This window comes from Halichoerus grypus, chromosome 6, assembly GCF_964656455.1.
Source record: "Halichoerus grypus chromosome 6, mHalGry1.hap1.1, whole genome shotgun sequence".
NCBI classification, from domain to species: domain Eukaryota; kingdom Metazoa; phylum Chordata; class Mammalia; order Carnivora; family Phocidae; genus Halichoerus; species Halichoerus grypus.
The window spans coordinates 91,293,832-91,313,092 of NC_135717.1; the positions used below are offsets into that span (position 1 = coordinate 91,293,832).

At 35.5% G+C, this 19,261-nt stretch overlaps 1 long non-coding RNA gene across 1 annotated transcript in view; it reads right to left on the minus strand.

The window, feature by feature from the left end:
- Positions 1 to 4,097: 4,097 nt before the first annotated feature.
- The window catches only part of LOC144382119 (uncharacterized), a 72,315-nt gene continuing 57,151 nt past the window's right edge, over positions 4,098 to 19,261 (minus strand). Inside the window, exon 3 of the long non-coding RNA XR_013448534.1 lies at positions 4,098 to 4,186. This is a non-coding gene — a long non-coding RNA (uncharacterized LOC144382119). The remainder of the gene's footprint in view (positions 4,187 to 19,261) is intronic.

Genomic DNA, 19,261 nt, shown 5'->3' on the forward strand with positions numbered 1-19,261 from the left:
GTTGATCTCATTTTAGACCAAGCTCAGCACAATTAGACACACTGAGGAGATGGGAGATAAGCAGTGTATACAAAAACATTTCAGACACAAATGTTTCATCCTGCAAGGCCCCAATTTTCCCTTTCCATTTTTAAAAATCTGGGCTCAAATAAAGAAAAGAAAAATTGATTATTTTCAGCTTGTCATACATCTCATTTGGAGTGGGTCAGACCTCCCCATTCACAATTACCACTAGTTAATCTTATCAAAGAAAAATTCAATTACATTTATCAAGGTTATTCCATAGACTCAAGCTATTGCTTTAAAAAAAAATGGATTTCAGTGTTAAGGATGTTAGCATTGTATGTTCCCTCAACTTTAAAATAAAAATAAAAAATAAATAATTAAATCTTGCTTTTACATCCATATTATTAATACAGGCTTGTAATAAAGTAATATATGACAACTTTGTAAAAAGGATTATTAATACGTAGATTATGGAAGTTTAGGAGGGAGGCTCATAACTGTTAATAGACTTCAATTCTCAGCCTACACTGACATTTTAAAAAATCTAGTTTCAAATTTGATAACAGATTACCAGCTAGGCTGGAAGCCAACCACCTGATTAAGGCAATTTAAATGCTTGCAAAGTGGTGAGATTAAAATCAAATAAGTGCCGATTTTTTTTCCTGCTTCACTTATCTTTCCCTGGATTCGTTCCTTAACTACCAGGTGGTGGAGGACTCTGGGTAATTTTCCTCTGCGCCAATTACCCCAGGATGGTTTTTAGGGTGAAGCAGAATAATTACTGCACTATCAATCCAAAATGGGCTGCTTAATGTGTTTAAGAGAGATTTTGAGCCTTAGCAGGGAGGCTGCCTGAAGCGTGCTCTGCTCGCGGTGCCAAAGCCCGCTCGGCCTACTCGGATAGCTAACCGTTCAGTGAGAAGGCAGCACACACCCAAGGTGAAAGAAAACAAGGAAAACTCCTGGGAAGCTGTGGGAAAGTTAATGAGCTGCTTCCAACGTGTGGCAGGCTGCAGTTCGCAGGTGGCTGACAAAGCTAGGCAGGTTAAGAAAATAATATTTATCATCCAGCTGCCAGGACTGTCTTTATCAAAACTCTTTCTAAAATCCATACAAGAAGAAGAAAAACGGGCTTGAAAAAAAATTTGAAGAGAAACAAAAACAAAAAGCCCAAAGCAGCTGTGATTCAAATGCTCTTTGGGTTGTTGATGGGTTAGAAAGAAAGCGCGAGAGAGCGATTGAATCTGACAGCAATTTTTAAACATTTTCCTGCAAATAAATGGAAAACAACAAACAACTAAATCTGATTATTTATTTAAAAATTAAAATTAAGCTGCAACTTTGAAACGACACTACTAAATTCTATTTTGTAGCAACCTCAAATTAACATCTTCCATCTGTTGAGCATGCTCTGAATCTCCTTAATTATCATTATTTGAATGTAAATTTTGAGTTTTAGCCAGGTTGTCCAAAGAAGCCCAATGTTAATTTAAAAGAAAAATAAAGAAATCGTTATCTGTAAGGGGGTTGCTGCTGTTTCTTCCATTTAGTTATTTCTTTATATTGGTCTTTAAATGATCTGTGCCTTCTCTGTTTTCAGTGTGGTGAGGGTTTTTCTTTTTTTAATTATTTAATCAAAGATTGATTTATGATTTAGCTTAACAGATGGTTCGTGATAATGTGAGTCAAAGCGTTTTCAGAGAAATTCTGCATTTGAAATTGTGTGTGTGTGTGTGTGTGTGTGTGTGTGTGTGTGTAAATGTTTCTGTTTTTCTGGATCCACATTCCTATCTGTGTATGTATCTGGAAGTCAGAGCTTCTGAATGCTGATCCCAATAGGGCAGTATTCCATATGAAACTGATTTATCAATGCAACCATTCCTGGTTCCTTACCTTGGTAATCAGTTTCATCTGCAGGGGGAAAAAGATAAATGAGGATTGAGGGAAACGCATGCTGTCCTGTGTTCTAAGTACACATGTTAAACTACGTGTTGGAAAGAATATCATGAACTTCGTATTGGTAGGAAATGAACTCCTATCCGTTCTGACAGATGCTCTGGTTTATATGGAAAAGTATTTTGTAAGGCTCACACACAATCCATTTAAGATTATCACATTAAACCATATTTACTTCAGAGGTCTGTAATAATTACATATGCACTTGAAAATCCCCAGGACTTTGGCTGCTGTGTCACAGATTTATACTCAAACATTTTCATTTGATGTGCAAAGTGAGAAGTACTCTTTAGTGGCAAGACAATTATCTGATTCTACTAATAAATGACTGCACTAGTAGTCATTTTTAATTGAACAATTATAGGATATTGCACTGTCAGTTGATTATAGAACTCATTTCATAAATGTCAAAAATCTCTTTAAATGAATTATGAAGCTCCAAAATAACTCCGGCAATCAGCCAGCAATAACACAATAATCTGTTTACCCTGTTGTCAGCTGAACTCTTACCATTTTGTTGAGGGGGAGATGCTAAGAGGAAAAGCAGAGCACCGTGTAGGGGAACCTTTTCTTAGGGATTAAGCTTAGCTGGAGCTGAAGCAACCACCTAGGCTTTGATTAACATAGGTTTTGAGTGTTCTTAAGAGTGTGTCCATGTAGAAAATGTATCACAAAATTAAGTCATTCAGCAAATGCACACGTTACAAATGTAGATGTGTGTTCCATTGAAATATAGATGTGTGTTCCATACATGCGTGTTCCACTGAGAAATATTCAAGGTGAGTTGATCCATGGACACTGCGTTAGAAACTCTAGGGCTGGCCCACTGCTTACTAGAACTCTGTGCCTCACATTCTTTTGCTTTGGTTCCTTCACCTTAGTCCTTTCTGCCAATTATACTTGAGTTGAATCTTCTGAATGCTTCTTTAATATCCATCATATTTTATTTTAAAAATATATCCCAGAAGAAGTGTTATTCTTAATATCACACAACAGATAGAATGCTGCCCTGCTGTTTTCAGTTTCTTGTACTTTTCTATTGGCACAGAATGTGTGTGGACGCCTCTCTGGATATAATAATGTCACATTTTCAGCTGGCAAGGGTGAAGCCAGAATAAACTAATTTTCACTTTAAAAAAAGCTGTACTGACAATACAAGTTTCTAAGATTTAAAATGCAATTTTATTACTAAATATACTTTTATAATACATGGCATGTATTTCCTTAAAAGTATACTCTAATTTTGCAAAAAAAAAGTTATTTAATATATAATTTTGACTTGCCATCTTTTCATATTTTTTTTGAGAGAGAGAGAGGAGGGTGGGGACAAGAAGAGGGAGAGGAAGAGAGAGAATCCTAAGCAGGCACCATGCACAGTGCAGGGCCCAAAATGGGGTTCGATCTCACAGCCCTGAGATCATGACCTGAGCTGAAATCAAGAGTCTGATGCTTAGCCAACTGAGCCACTCAGGTGCCCCCATCTTTTCATATTTATTGCTTTCCACTTAATAGCACTCTTTAATATATTAGCTGTGCCTTTATTTTTCTATGGATGTCAACAATGTGACTTATAAGCAAAAATGTCAGTGTTTTCAGATGAAGATATCTTTATAAAGTTCTTTGTGGAATACAATTTTCAAAAACAAGAAATAAAACCTTGATTTGTTATTCTATCAGTTTGGGATTATTTACTTCAAGCTCTTTTTAACTGAATTCATTCATAAATTTTACCTTAGAGCCATCTGAATAATCATCATTTTACTGTCCCTCACTTAACATATATGGAGGACACAGAATAATGCCTCATTTTGTTTTTTTTAGGTTGCACATTCATCAGTGAATGAAAACACAGCAGACAAATTTCTTGGTTACTAAAATATTCTCTTGAGTTGTCTTCCCTACTTTCCTTAGCATTTCTCAAGATTATGCAATATACATTTCCAAATTTCTAACAGAGAATAAAATGAGTCTATCAAAAAGTAAATTGTCATGCATTGAGAAAACCCCAAGAATAGAGAAAGGAAAATTACTCAAAAGCCTAGATAAGTGCTACAGTACGTATGTATGGATAGGATTGGATGACCCTTATTTCTAAAAAGATGAGACCAACTATACCTGTGGTCCTATAGTTCTCTTACCATGTTTACCACTGGCAGTGGAAGCAAAGAAAACTCAAAGGAGCAAAGAAAAGCATCTGTAGATCACACATGGTGTCTGGAGAGAGCTAAAGGAAAAAGAAAAAACAAAAACATATGTGGGTGCGTGGCAGATTAAAAAATGGCTTGAATGGCTTTGCTGGTAACATGGGTAATAACCTTAGATGACATGTTACTCATCTGACCTGTCCCTACATTTTTATCCAATGTTATGCAAACTATTGCCTTAGAAAAATCTTTTGAAATTGGTTGCTTAAATAGTTCTTCAAGGTTTACACAAACTTAAATGAAAACCATTACACTTAAACTCCTATTTACTGATAGTAAAAGATGGATACTCTGTTAACTGTTACTATACCACATTGTTTTCTCTATTTTTAAAGAAATGAAATATGCTAATACAGTATTCTATTGAATTTGACAGCAATATTGTTAGATACACTATCATTTTATGTAACACCAAGGAAAAAATTCTGTTAAACATGCCAGTTGTAACACATCTCGATATAAAAGATGTTAGAATCTGAAAAAAAAAGTACCCCTTAGTTTTACTAAAATAAGGTAGCAGTATCATAACACAATCAATGACTTAAAAGGCATTTCAGTGTCTTAGAATGTGGTAAAATCACAATTATCACCAAAAAATATTCTTGGAAAATAGAGTAAAAAATACATTGTTTTTATATATTTTTAATAAGTAATGCTTTACCAAAAAAAAAAAATTGGATTTTATCATAAGTTATGTTTCTAGTCTTAAATTATAAACTACATTTTTCTTTATTGCTGTTAGGCAACACACACGTATGCACACACACACCTATATGCATGGAAGTATACGGTTCAAACATATATATACACACAAGTCTACATACTTTGTCACAGATGTTTTGTAAGTCTTAATGAAATAAATCAGGAGTCAGATTTTAATAAATCTCTATTGATAAATAAATTGTAAATCTAAGAATAGAAAGTAATTTGCATACAAAGCAATGAGGAGGTAAAATTGAGAAAATAGAAATTTTATTCTCATTAATATTTGTCTGATTTTTCCTTTACAGGATTACTTTTCTTTAGTATTTTCCTACTTTACCCCCCCAATGTAGTAACCTCAAACAAAGGTAAAATGTATGCTTATTTTTACCAATATTATATTTTTAGTCCTACCAATGGAAGAAAGCATTTTAAGCCTGGAGGGTAGTAAAAAAAAAAGACAACTTTTTTTTTTTTTTTTAATGCAATCACATAGAGTGTTGCCTTACAATTTGAGCATTAAAATATATGTCAGGGATTCAGGAAACATAGACTGATGCAATCAAATAGTTACTATATAAACCTTTCCTCATCTTTTAAGGGCTGAAGAAAATGCATATATAGAAAAAGTTATTAAGAAAAAATAGCTAGGATAGATGGGATTTTAAAGCATTTGTAAGAAGCTAAAATGCAATGAATTGTGTATTATAGGCAATATTTAGAGATCCTTCGGTATTATTTAAAGCTACAAAGAACATTTTCCTTCTAAAAGTCCATTTTTAAAATATTTTTGTCATAAAACTGAAAGAATAATTAAGAGAATTGAGCTGTTTAGTTTTCAATTTCTGAATGTTTAATTGAAACTCAAGTGTATCATATGCTGTCATTCTAAGGCTTTTTAAAAGAGGAGCAATAATTAAAACAGAAACAAAATGCAAGAACATGTGATACATTCAGAGAACCAGTCCAACTGGGAAATAAGTAGTCTTTGCCCTTCTTTGCTTTCTACTTTCACTTTTCTCTGACTTCTTCCTATTTTTTTGCTCCACTTCCCCTTTCTTTGACCACACCCAGCCTCTCTGCTTTGGTGTGCCACCATATTCATTCATATTGTCTATTAGTACCTCCTGTCTCTGACTTTTCTCTTTGTGCGTCATGCTCTGTGCTCTATATTCTGTTTTTAAAGCTTTCTCTAAATAACTAAAGTCTATCAGTAAAATAATTCGAGATAACATATTGGTGTGAATCAACATTTAATATTTACTCTTATAACAGCTTAGAATTTTGACAGAGGATCTGTTAAGAATATGTGCTTTATCTAAAAAAATAAATACTTAAGCTAGCTTTTCAGAAACAGGGACAATCTAGTGGTTGGTTAAGTTTGTCCTCAAGTTTGTTGCCTAAAATTTCTCAGGCTATAGGTATTTTCCTTACTTTTCATTCTAGCATTTTCAATTCTTTCCTGGACATTTTTGTAGGTCATCTTGATTGTCTTGTAGGCATTTCAGTTTTAACATAGAACCAAACAAGCTCATTCTCTTACCTACTGAAATCTTTTCTTCCTTCTGTGGAAGGTTAATTTCTTGGTTAATAGCACCATTCCCTGCTCTGTCAGCTTTGCTAGAACTGTCTGATTTGCCCTCTACCCATCTTCCTCTCCTTCAGCCCCTACTCTCTTTCAGCTCAGCAGACCACAAGTCCTATAGATTCATCTCAGAATTATTTCTTGAATTTGACTCCTTCTATCTGCTTCTACTGACATTGACTTAATTTAAACAAGTAACTCCTCTTAATAGATTACTGCACTGGGTTCCTAAATTTTGTTTGTTTTTTCCTCACTGTGTGACAGGCTTACCATCTAATCTGTCACTATAAATTGCTTTTAGAAATGCCAATAATATGTTTCTCTTTTGTTTGAGAATTAGGCTTCTCATCATTTTTATTTTGAAGTCTAATTACTTACACATGGAGTTAAAAAAAAAAAAAAACAACTTTCATATCCAGGCTTAGATGTCCTTTTCAGTCTAGATTTTTGCAAATAGCCCATTCAACCCTTATTCCAATCTAGCAGAATGCTTGCTATTTTCCAAAAAAAATATGTTGCTCTTCCTTTAATTCTAGCCTTCTTAGGCTACTTGCTTGCCTAAAATGTACCACACTTACTGACAAATTCTTTCTCATCTTTTAAAATTTATTTCAGATGTCACTTCTTCTGCAAAGGTTTTCTTTACTCTCCCAGGGAGTTGATATCCCTAACTTAGGCATTAATCTTACTGTATTTGCTATGGGAGTATATCCCCCCACAGCCAAGTCCCATCCCCCAGTACAGACACGGGCTTTCCCATATTTTAGAAGATAAATAGGAATGGTATTAATCAGAGCTTGGTGATCAGGGTGATGTGAGGTGAAGGAAAGAGCAGCTAGAATGATTCCCAGATTTCCCAATAAGAGAAAAAGTAAAGGGGAGGAGATTGAACATCTGGATTTAGCTAATCTCAGTACATCAAAGTATATTTCCTTCACATAATTAGATACAGTTGACTGAAAATTTCATTTTAAGGGCTAGATCAGATGTTGGCAGTTTGTTTGCTTGTTTGTTTGTTTGTTTAAAGTTTGTAAAGGGCCAAACAGTAAGTATTTTTAGCTTCGAGGGCCATATGTTCTTGGTTGCAACAGTTCACATCTTCCTTTGTGGCATAAAAGCAGCCATAGAAAATGGCTTTTGTAAAATATTTATGAAAACAAGTGGCAAGCCAAAGGCGGCCTACAGGCTATAGTTTGCTGACCCCTGATTTGGATAATTGAAGTTCTCAGTGTATATGGGAAGTGTCATCAGAGTGGATGAGATTACTCAGGGAAAGGATGGAGAGGGAGAAGATCAGTGTGTCATTGGATCAGGAAGAGTGGAATCCATGAAGAAACCAGAAAGTAAATGGTCAGAAGATGCCAGAAGTGTTGGAAAACAAGAAAAAGGATTGTTATGGAAATTGGATAATGGGATTTTCAGATTAATTGTGTTAAATGAGGTAGAAAGCTTTAGTAAATATGGGCAAAAAGAAAGAAAAATAGATCATTGACTTGATTTTGCAATGAAGTAATTATAAGTCACCTTAGAATGAGAAGTTTCAATAGAGGGTGGGGGCAGATGTCTCTTTGCAGGACGAGGGGCAAATGAAAATATAAAAGGGAAACCAACGACTATTCATTACACTCTGAAGAAGCTTGGCTTAAGTAAAAGACTGGGTCAAGGTAGGGAGTTTTTGTTTGTCCTAGCTTTGCATTGTCCTTTGACCATCTGTATAGATTTTGGCAGGGGATGAGGTATACATTAATAATTATTCATTGTTACTGCTGGCAAAGTCTTTAAAATCTATAATTAACATCTGTGTTACTTCCCATGCTGGCAAATTGAATGTTTTAGAATTTTAAGGGTCTAGATTAAGAATTCTTTATTAAAGCTTGTTCACTGCTAGTCTTTACTTCTCTTTCCTGGTTGCCCTGAGTCTGTCAGCTTTTCTTCAAGCATAGCTGATATCTTTTAAAACTCTTTTTCCAGAATTGATGTGACTCCGTTCTTCCATGACATCCTTTGCATGATCTGCTTCTGTTCTTGTATTTTCTCGAGTTATGTTAATGAGAATTCATAGAGGTGCCCTATCTGAGATGCCAGTTTCTTAAACTTTGATATTTGATAAAAGGACTATACTTTTTTTTATTATTATGTTATGTTAATCACCATACATTACATCATTAGTTTTTGATGTAGTATTCCATGATTCATTGTTCGCGTATAACACCCAGTGCTCCATTCAGTACATGCCCTCTTTAATATCCATCACCAGGCTAACCCATCCTCCCACCCCCCTCCCCTCTAGAATGCTCAGTTTGTTTCTCAGAGTCCATAGTCTCTCATGGTTCGTCTCCCCCTCCAATTTCCCCCCCTTCATTTTTCCCTTCCTGCTATCTTCTTCTTTTTTTTTTTTTTTAACATATAATGTATTATTTGTTTCAGAGGTACAGGTCTGTGATTCAGCAGTCTTACACAATTCACAGCACTCACCATAGCACATACCCTCCCCAATGTCTATCACCCAGCCACCCCATCCCTCCCACCCCACCCCCCACTCCAGCAACCCTCAGTTTGTTTCCTGAGATTAAGAATTCCTCATATCAGTGAGGTCATATGATACATGTCTTTCTCTGATTGACTTATTTCGCTCAGCATAATACCCTCCAGTTCCATCCACGTTGTTGCAAATGGCAAGATCTCATTCCTTTTGATGGCTGCGTAATATTCCATTGTATATATATATATATATACACCACATCTTCTTTATCCATTCATCTGTCGATGGACATCTTGGCTCTTTCCATAGTTTGGCTGTTGTGGACATTGCTGCTATAAACATCGGGGTGCACGTGCCCCTTTGGATCCCTACATTTGTATCTTTGGGGTAAATACCCAGTAGTGCAATTGCTGGGTCGTATGGTAGCTCTATTTTCAACTTTTTGAGGAACCTCCATACTGTTTTCCAGAGTGGCTGCACCAGCTTGCATTCCCACCAACAGTGTAGAAGGGTTCCCCTTTCTCTGCATCCCCACCAACATCTGTCGTTTCCTGACTTGTTAATTTTAGCCATTCTGACTGGTGTGAGGTGGTATCTCACTGAGGTTTTGATTTGGATTTCCCTGATGCCGAGGGATGTTGAGCACTTTTTCATGTGTCTGTTGGCCATTTGGATGTCTTCTTTGGAAAAATGTCTGTTCATGTCTTCTGCCCATTTTAAAAGGACTATACTTATCTATGAGAGTCAGGCCATATACTCATAATCAATATAAATGTGAACTTGTATGTAACAACATCCTCAAAAATGTACTAGAATCTTACAAAGAAAGGTTCAACATGTTGAAATTCTCTGGAAAAAAATAATTATATATTTAATAGTCAAAATATACTTATGACATAAATATTCCCACCGTCCCACCATTCTGCCCTGTCCAAATACAAATTGAAGTTCAGAAAAAGTTGTATGTTGAAGATAGCAGTGTGGTACCAACATGTGTTCTGTACCCATCTTATGGAAAGATAATATATTTATTATTTTTGAATTATTTATTATCTATGAATGGAAAACTATAATGAACAATTATTGAGTACTTAACTTTATGCCAGGCTCTATTCTAAGCTCTTAATAGGTGTTAACTTATATAATTCTCATAATAGACCTAAGAAGCAAGTGAAAACACTGAGGTCCAGAGAGGTCTGTAATTGACCCCAGGTTACACAGGAAGACAGTAGTGTTGCCAGGATTCAAATCCAGGGAGATGGCTCTAGAACCTTACCTCTTGACAATATGATAGTAAGTGTTAACATGGGGATGAATATCTACTGGAATATTATTAATTCATTTGAGAGGAAGAATCAAAAGTGACTCTTAAATTCCTTTTCTAATGATATAATGTTCCCTGTAGTAATAAAGGTCCAGGCTGTTCTCTTCAATTTCCCCTGAGTCTCTGAGACACTATCCCTAAAAGCCTAGTCAGTATTTCTTACTACACTGTTAAAGTAGCAAGAGGCTTTCAAAATTTCTCAATCACACTTGAATCAGAATTCTTATTAGAAAGTACACTTAATGCTCCAGGACATTGTAACCCTGGTGGGGATTTTCTGGCTTATCAAATTTCAGAACAAACAGATTCCATTTGAAAATTACAGAGAAAGTGTGACAAAGTGACCTCCCTACAGTCCCTACTCCTCTAGTTTTTCCCCATCCCACTTAAATTCTCCCTTTTCCATAAAGTCCTCTTGTTGCTGTTGTTTTTAATTGCATTATCTATAGTCCAGAAGATTGGGAGGAAGTTTAAAATACCATGAACCAACCAGCAGGGCTCAAGAATAAGGAGGGACCAAGTATCAAAATGATTCCAGTGAGATCACCATTAAAGGTGGATAAGAGGTAGAGGCCGTTCTCCTAAGGCCTGAAAAGTGCATCTGCTAGTCTTCATCTTTCTGTCTTGTTTCTAAAATAATGCACTAATGACATATAAATACCTCCCCCAACCCTTTTCTCCTTCTCATCTATAAATATACATACATACATCTACTACAAAATGTTCTGTTGAGGGGCAGCTGGGTGGCTCAGTCGGTTAAGTGTCTGCCTTCGGCTCAGGTCATGATCACAGGGTCCTGGGATCAAGCCCTGCATCGAGCTCCCTGCTTACCAGGGAGTCTGCTTCTCCCTCTCCCTCTGTCTGCCACTCTCCCTGCTTCTGCTCTCTCTCTCTCTCTGTCAAATAAATAAATAAAATCTTAAAAGAAAATGTTCTGTTGAGATTTCCTCTAGGTTGCGGGCCCACAGCTACAGTTGATTAATTCACTCAGAAAAAAAAAATATATGATACCTTTGTTAAAGAGTACATCTAAGCTACTCATATAAGGACGTCCTTGTGAAAATACCCTAGTCATTTGGAATACTGCCTTTCTAGGACATTTTTTTCCCTATCATTCAAGAAAATATGTTACATGAAACCAACCCCTCTACTCATATTATTTTAGAAAGAAATTTAATTAACAGAAAAAAATCAAAATAACATATAATTAGCGTTAAGCAAGTAAGCAGTCAGTGATACTGAGAATCCTTGGGTTCATATCAGTCTTTAAATGTCCATTCACCTCATTTATGTCATTGATTACAGGAAAGATAATCCTCATTACCTTAACAGTGATCTTAGCCATGTTCGTTATTTCCTAGTTTAGACATGCATCACCAGACTTTTCTGTGCACTCCTCTGAATAAGTGACACTAATGCGGGTCTAAGGTGAGGTGTGAGGTGTGAGGTATGAGGTGAATTGCCCACCTGGGTGTGCAATCTGCTGTTTGTGCCTACTCACTTCTATGGCCTCTGCTGACATGAAGTACATGTTTAATATGACGAAAGTAGAGAAAACTTGCTCCCAGACAAATCCCAGTGATGCTGTCTCTATTTTTTTCTTCCTTAGTATATAAAGACATTTTTTTGGTAAGAGTCTTTACATACTAAAGAAGAAAAACTACATTCTGGGTATCACAACCCCTCCCCCCAAAAAAGACCTAATAAATTATGCTCTTTTTTTTTGGAGAGAGAGAGAGAGAGAGAGATGGAGAGAGGGCACAAGCAGGGAAGAAGGCAGCAGGAGAGGGAGAAGCAGGCTCCCCACTGTGCAGGGAGCTGCACGTGGGGCTATCTCAGGACCCTGAGATCACGGCCTGAGCTGAAGGTAGACACGTAACCTACTGAGCCACCCAGAGGCCCCTATGCTGCATTTCTTATACATTACCTCAAAAACAATAATACAGGTTTGCAGCCTTTATATTCTAACATAAGCTTATATTCTGGCTGACGATTGCAGGAAACTGGTGGAGAAAAACAGAATAACCTGTTCAAGGAGGTGGGCAAGAAGAACCAAAACATTGGTTGATGAATGAAAGATTAGCAAGAAAGATAAGAGAGACCAGAATGGTGGTCAGTTAAGTGGCTGTTATAATGAGAAGAATGGAAATCAATAAGAAATTTATTATAAACAAAGAGACCAAATCACATTCTCAATATTAGTAGGTGCAAAACCAAAGCAAATGACAGCACTGAGATATTTCTTCTGTATATTGATGTTAAAACAGAAATGCCAGAGTGAATACTTGAATTTTATATAAGTGTTTAAAATTCATAAAATTCATAAAATTTAAAACATTTAACACTAAATGTTTACATATTCTAATTTAAAATGTATGACATATGGGGCACCTGGGTGGCTCAGTCAGTTAAGCATCTGCCTTTGGCTCAGGTTATGATCTCACGGTCCTGGGATCAAGCCCCGTATCAGGCTCCCTGCTCAGCGGGTAGTCTGCTTCTCTCTCTCTCTTTGCTGCTCCCTCCACCACCCGCTCATGCTCTCTGTCTCTCTCTCTTTCAAATAAATAATAAATAAAATCTTAAAAAAATGTATGACATATTACAAAGCCTCAAGGAACAATGTAAAGATACAAGAATATGTGATAAAGACATATTATTATTATACTATAAACTTTTAGCAAATACTGAACATGATGCTCCTTTTGTCTTCAGTCCTTTCCACTGAGTGATGTCTTCAGAGTGGTCCTACTGATGTTGTTGGTTAGGTCCAGCTTCAGCTGTGTCCAAATCCTGCTGAGCATCATTAATGGAGCATTCAGGTCCATGAACTCTGGCTTTGACCTGTGGTAATTTATATTTCACAACCTTCAATCTGGAAAGAGGATAACTCTGTTCTCCATCTGATTTTGGTGTGGTTCCTCCTTCCATCTCTAAGTGCATCATGGAATTTTCTCCCCAAATCTGAGATCAGCCTTTAATTGAATGAGAGAAGAGAAGCAAAATGAGTATGAGGAGGATGGTAGTAGTAGGAACTGAATAGCAATAATGGGTTGGGAGGGTATGTGGAGAGGTGTTTTGAAAGTGGACTGGGTGATATTCAGCAAAGGGGAAGGGTGTAGGGAAATGAAGCTGAAGCAAGAAGGGTGAATAAAGCTGTTGCCTAATGGCTGAATGTCTGGAATAGCATTGCAACATGCATAAACATATACATATTGGTATCTTGATCCTAAAAAATGGCAAGTTATATCTGAATATTGGAAGCTAGTAATGCAATACTAGCCACAATATTTTGGGACAGAAAACCCAAAAATGCCAAAGACTATCTGAGGTTTTAGATTTTAAGGATGCATGTGATAATGTAATATTTGATGATCTTGATCCTAGAGAGAACTTAATGTTTTGGGGCCAGCATGCATTTGAGAATTTTTCTTTCAGTCAAAGGATAGCTTCAAGTAACAGTGAATCTTTCCATGTAATAATTATTTTAAAAACAATTTCTCAGTAACAAAAACATTTTTAAAGGGGAGAGAGAGAGTGTGTGTACAGGAGAAGGAGCACATGGTTAATTGGCATTCATATTCCTGAGCAAACTTGTAAATAGTACCATTCTCACAGGAATTAAATCAGTTGCACTGTGGGTAACTTCAGAATTCAAAGGTGCCACAGTTCCTCACTCTGTGTTGATGGAACTGAACGGCATTAACCTTTTCACTTGCACTAACAAAGACAAGTGAAGACAAGATGTGCTATGACTCCTGCACATCTATGTTTTGTTTTTTGCCCAGGGCCCTCTACAATTATCCCACACTTCAGAACTAATTTCTCTACGCGTTTACCTACATTGTTTTTGCACTACTCTTGAAACACCACAATCTCATTAACTCTTTTCTCTCTCTCTCTCTCTTTTTTTTTTCCAAAAGGAGGATTTATAAGGACATAGAAGAAATAATTATTCAGTGATTCATTGTTGGGCAAATGTTTGTAGCTTTTGCAAATATGTTGGCCCTTATCCAAAGTAAATGTTTTGTTTTGTTTTTTGCTTTGTTTCCCCTTCAGTCTTAGAAATAAGATAACACTCTACTGCTTCAGTCAGTAACTCTGACTATTGTTTTCCTATACTGAATTAAAAATCAGACTTTTTATTTTTAGGTGGGGGCAAGAGGGAAAGAGAAAATCAAATTAAACTTTAGAACTTAAGTTTTCGCAATAGGACTCTCATTGCTTATTTCTTTCTTCTTGTTTAAAGTACAAAATATACATACATATATATGCATACACACAAAAATACATATATCTATGCATATATGTATTTTGTTTTGTTTTACAACTATAAAGTTGGCAAACAACAATTTAGCACCAAGAATAAGCTATTTTAGCTTATGTGTCTGTCTTTTTGTGGCTCACAAATAATTTGATCATGGCAGAGGGATAGAAAGCTCCCTTTTAAGGCAATCTATATAGGGTATAGGGTTCTCTTGATTAAAATGAGAAAGGATTACCCACAAAACTTAACTGCAAATAGTTAACTATGTAAGTACAGATGGGAAAATCTTGTTTGGCTATAGTCGTAATTTTCCTTAACCATAAGTAAGCTTGATAACAGCCAACAATATGCTTCTATAAAAAGTAGCATGGCCCAGATAAGAACTAACAAAATGAATGTCCAACTTAAGTAGGAAGAGTTGAGCAATCACGTTTAGTTGCCCACTTCTAGTGCACACAGGGAAAGACAGTTGATATAATGAGTGGTCTGATAACTATATGTCATACATTTGTAAGAATGAGGTTTGCTTAGCTAGAAGAAGAAAGGATCTAGTAGAGGACACGTAAACTTTCTTCAAATTATTTGAAGAATTGTCATGTAGAAGAAGGAGCAAACAGAGTGAGGGCCAATGAGTCATATGTGGGCTTAATAAATGTTAGAACTTATTGAGAATAGATAGGATTGACACAGAATGTGGTACCATGACATAGAGCCTGAAAACCAAATCTGGAAGACCACTTGTCAGAGTTGCTGTTGAAATAATTTTTTGCATGGAAGTTGTAATAGACGGCCTCTGGGTTCACTTCCATCTCTAAATATTATGAGTTTGCTTTAAGAATTCTACTAAAGAATTCTACAGAACACTTTTCAAGCTGTGTTTTGCAGAACACTAGGTATGGTGGATGTTAATAGGTGCTTTGTACATTACCCTCTTCTTGGAGAAAAAATGGACATCTGCATAGTAAAAGTCCTGAGCAGTCTTATACTAAAAATCCTTTTTAATTCGAAATAACCCACACTCTCTGAACTTAATTGAATATAGAGCACTTTTACGGTACTTATTTGCAACCTAAAGGAACAGTGTTTCTTGGAATATTAGTTTTGGAAACAGCAATTAATATACAATAAAACCAATCCTTTAAATTGACGCGGAATATATTTTGGGCACATTTACAAATATTTAATGTACAAAGAAGAAAATTTACATGTAGAAGAAATATTCTTTCCCAAAAGTTAGAGTTATTACAAAGTTCCCCCAAACATGTGCCTTTTAAATATAAACCAATCATATAATTCAAATGCTTTGCAGATGTTTTAAAATGTCCTTATTCCTCCTAATTTAAGATTCAATTAATTAACCTAATTTTGGAGAGTTTCTAATTGAAGCTAATTGTTCTGTCTGCTGATTTCTACCTCTAAATCAGTTTTATTAAATTTGTAAGAATTACTCCTCTTTATGTGTGTATCATTATTTTCACATCTCCATTGTAAATTCATCTTTATGAAAGAACAAAGATAAAATGTGTAAAATTTTCAAATAATTGCATAAGCACTGTTGTAAAGATAAAATGGTGACTCTACTGACACTAAACTGTTGTCTGGGAGACAGTGCCCCCATGTGATGGCTCAACATTCCCACTCATTAAAAATGCTAAACATCCAAATTTGGCTTATATAAAATGTGGTTTAAAGCTGTCAATGCACATAAGTAAATCTTAAATGTATCATTTCACTGGTATACCACTAGAATCATATTGTATTAATTACTTGAACTATAAACATGTACATTTAAAGCTGATCATATCGATGTGCAATAATGTAGGTCAAGGAATTCATTGCTTCACTTATAATTTTCAATCTTTTCAACTCTGGCCTGTCTTTTCTGGATCCATTCTCAGAGCTTACACATGTGCTTAGGTTATTTCATCTCAAAAATAAGTAAAGAAATAGTCCTTCAATAATTCTACCATAATCCCATAATTATATAGAGACTCTTTTTCACCATTTTTAAACTCCAAAGGGAATTTTTGAAACTTACCATTTTTTTAAAAATTAAATTGTTTTCTCTATTATGCCCCATAACATTTTCCATGTGCTATAATTCCAGCAGTTGTATTGAATCTTGCCTGCTATATTACGAGAGTGTAAACGTTACTGAAGTAAGGATCATGTTTTATTTGTCTCATGTATCTCCCATTTCTAGCACTTAGTAATGTTTGTTGAATGACTGAATGTATGATTGAAGAAAGAACCATGTTTTGCATTGAATCTCCAATGACTATCTCAGTCCCTGAAGCATTGTTGGGCATTCATGTTTTTTTATTAAGTTACTGAAAGTTAGAGTTCATCTATGATTCATTTTTCTATACCATCCTATCATTCCTATTATTCTGATATGTACTTCATATACATTCATAATATTTGTTGAATGAAAGAATGAAAAATTAATACTGTAATCTATATCTGGTGCTTCTACTCTCTATTTTCTACTCATGTAGGAACTGTGGACCTTGGTTCTCTTCACATCCTATTACAAAACATTCCTTTTCTAAAAGTCACAATAATCTCTTAGTTCTCAAAACCATTGATATACAACATATAACAATGTTGAGTAAATCATTCTTCTTGCTTCCATGGAAACACACCTATCTGGTTCTAACTTTCTGATTACACTGTCTTCTTTCTAGTAGCTCATCTTCCTTACTCTTTTAGGTTTATTTGTCATGCTTTCTACATATCTTTGGAAATTTTATCAAAATCTAGATTTTAATGGGGTCTTCATAAAACTTTTCAAAGTACATTATTCTTGACATTATATATTTTCTACTTTGTGTTATTCTTATGTGTGCATGTATGTGTTTGCACACCTGTGTTTTGTCTACCCTAAGACATATAATTCATTGCTTCACTTATAATTTTCAATCTTTTCAACTCTGGCCTGTCTTTTCTGGATCCATTCTCAGAGCTTACACATGTGCTTAGGTTATTTCATCTCAAAAATAAGTAAAGAAATAGTCCTTCAATAATTCTACCATAATCCCATAATTATATAGAGACTCTTTTTCACCACTTTTATTTTTTTATTTTTTTATTTTTTTAAAAGATTTTATTTATTCATTTGAGACACAGAGATACAGAGAGAGAGAGAGAAAGCATGAGCAGGGAGAGAGGCAGAGGGAGAGGGAGAAGCAGGCTCCTCGCCGAGCCAGGATCCCGATGTGGGGCTCGATCCCAGGACCCTGGGATCATGACCTGAGCTGAAGGCAGACGCTGAACCATCTGAGCCACCCAGGCGCCCCTCTTTTTCACCATTTTTAAACTCCAAAGGGAATTTTTGAAACTTACCATTTTTTAAAAAATTAAATTGTTTTCTCTATTATGCCCCATAACATTTTCCATGTGCTATAACTCCTTTATCTATTTATACCTTACTGAGAAGTTTGGGGTTTTTTAAATATCTTTCTATTTTTAATGAAGTATAGTTAACACACAATGTTAATTTTGAGTATGCAACGTAATGATATTTATATCTTATACTCCTTTAAGGAGGTATTATCAAAATAAGCCTCAAAGTCGCTGGCATTGTATGTTGTATGTAATGGGCAGTCCAAAACTATTTTTAAAATAAATGGATCCCTCCCTTGAGTTGCTTTGATCATGAAAGATGTCCTAAAGAAAAGGAGCTTGATGGAGGGTTCTTACTAAAAGGAGGAACATAAAATAGTGGGAAAAGATGAGACTGGAATTCTTGATAGAAGGAGCTGCATGCTCAGATATGTATTTCCATGAATACATGCATAATCTGTGGAGGTATTAGACAGTTTGTCTAAACTGTATAGAGACATAAATCAGGGAGTCTGAGAAATGGGGTTAGTGGTACAGGTGTGAGTTGCTGAAAGGCTCAAAGGAAGGTCAAAATAGCTGGGTTTGATAAGGATAACATGGATCCTTTGTACGTGTTGGCACAGAGGCATGGCCTGATGAAAATAGGAATTGAGGAAGATTATGTTTTAATTTGAACATCTTTTAATATTATATTTATGATGATTATCACTTACGACCTAAAAGGATAAGACTTACTGCCTTATTTTATATCTAAATTACTACCAGGTACTATATTACTACAATGCAGTGGTAAATATATACAACAAAGATATATATATATAATGAAGATGACAGATAGATAGATATGAAATAAAGACCCAAAGTATTTTACTTTTCTGGTTACTTTTCCCACTACTGAAATACAGTTATCAGCCAGGAGAAAGAGAACTGCTGGTTTGTAGAACAGAGCATCTTGGTAACACAATAAATGATGAAAAATTCTATGGAAAGAAAATCCTTGTGGGAGATACAGGCCCCAAAAAGGACATTTTAGGGAAATGGAATTCCTGGTGCTGGATCCCTTTTCCCAGAAGCACCCAGCTGAGGAAAAGTATGCCTCTGAAAGACTCTAAGTTCATATTTTAAGGATACTGGGTAACTATGAGGGCAGCAAGCACTTGTCACTCAGCTTCTTGCAACTTTTGAATTGAATCTAAAAGACTCTGAACATTTCTTAATACTTGTCATCTCCCTCCCTCACAGGATTGTAGGCAGGATTAATGAGATAATGTTTTAACAGAGATTGAGCTCCTTGGCAGACAGAGGCTAAATATAGAACAGTGTTTTTGTTATGATAAGCTATGTAAGACTTATCATGGAAAAGGTTTTGCAATTTAACCCATTTTGAAGAAAA